At 38.8% G+C, this 1612-nt stretch overlaps 1 pseudogene; it reads left to right on the top strand.

Moving 5' to 3' along the window:
• The first annotated feature begins 511 nt into the window (after window positions 1-511).
• Window positions 512-1328, top strand: LOC129505520 (60S ribosomal protein L6-like; annotated as a pseudogene).
• The last annotated feature ends 284 nt before the right edge of the window (window positions 1329-1612 follow it).

Below are 1612 nucleotides of genomic sequence, written 5' to 3'. Positions count from 1 at the left end.
AAATATCTAAGCATTTTTAAAAACACAATTCTAGAGCGTCAATCCTTTGGCTCAGGGTGTGATCCTGGAGTCTCAGGACCAAGTCCCACATCAGACTCCCTGCATGGAGCCTGCTTCTCCCTCTGCCTGTGTCTCTGCCTCTCTCTCTCTCAATCTGTGTCTCTCATGAATCAATAAATAAAATCTTTAAAAAAAATAAAACATAATTCTAGATGATCCACGAGTTGTAGAAGAGATCAAAAGAAAGAAACTATTTCAAATTGAACAAAAAAATAAAAACATATCAAAATTTGTAAGATAAAAGCAGTGCTTATTGTGAGCGAAGCCGTGCTTTTAGGTAAAGTTATAGCAATAAATGTTTATATTAGAAAATAAGAAAGGTCTAACTTAATACTCTAAGCTCTTATCTTAAGAAATTGGAAAAGAAGAGCAAATTAAATTCAAAGCAAACAGAAAGAAGAAAATAAAGATGATAAAAAAATAATCTAATGGCTCTTTCCCATCTTGCAAGATGGCAGGTGACAAAACTGAGAAGTCAGATACTAAGGAGAAGAAGTGTAAAACTGAGAAGGCTGATGCTGGTGGCAAGGTTAAGAATGATAACCTGAAGACTAAAATGCCAAAGAAGGGAAACCCCACTGCAGCTGAAACCCTAGTTGTAGGATCTGGTAGATATTCCTAATTGGCTGTGTATTTCAAAAAGGCCATGTACAAGAGGAAGTATTCAGCGGCTAAATCCAGGGTTGAAAAGAAAAAGGAGAAAGTTTTCCATACTATCACAAAACCAGTTGGTGGTGAGAAGAATTGGTGGTACCCAAGAGGTTAAATTTCACAAAATGCTTAGGTATTTATTATCCTACTGAAGATGTGCCTCAAAAGCTGTTGAGCTGGCGGAGGGGTGGGGGGACACCTTAAAGACCGCATGTGAGAAAACTGCAAGCTAGCATCACTCTAAGACCATTTTGATCATCCTCACTGGACACCACAGAGGCAAGAGAGTGGTTTTCCTGAAGCAGCTGAGCAGTGGCTTGCTGCTTGTGACTGGCCTCTGGCCCTCAATCAAGTCCCTCTGCTTAAAACACATCAGAAATCTGTCATTACAACCTCCACCAAAATTGATAACAGTAATGTGAAAATTCCAAAACATCTCACTGATGATTACTTACTTTAAGAAGAAGCAGCTGAATAAACCCAGACACCAGGAAGATCTTTGACATAGAGAAACAAATGAGATTATGGATGAGCACAAGGTTGATCAGAAAGCTATGGACTTCCAAATTCTGTCAAAAATCAAAGCTATTCCTCAGAGCTACCTACAAAGGACCTAATTAAATAACTGATCTGTTAAAAAAAAGAATAATCTAATGATTATTGGTTTCACTTATATGGGGTATATAAGAAATATTGATAGGGATTGTAAGGGAAAGGAGGGAAAATTAGTGGGAAAATTTAGAGAAGGTGACAAAGAGACTCCTAACTCTGGGAAACGAACCAAAGGGTAATGGAAAGGGAGGTGGGTGGGGGGATAGGGTAACAGAGTGGTGGGCATGGAGAAGGGCACTTGATGGGATGAGCACTGGGTGTTATACCATATGTTGGCAAATTGAACTTC

This window comes from Nyctereutes procyonoides, unplaced genomic scaffold (genome assembly GCF_905146905.1).
Source record: "Nyctereutes procyonoides isolate TBG_1078 unplaced genomic scaffold, NYPRO_anot_genome, whole genome shotgun sequence".
Taxonomy (NCBI): Eukaryota; Metazoa; Chordata; class Mammalia; order Carnivora; family Canidae; genus Nyctereutes; species Nyctereutes procyonoides.
This window is presented reverse-complemented; position numbering and strand designations above follow the sequence as displayed.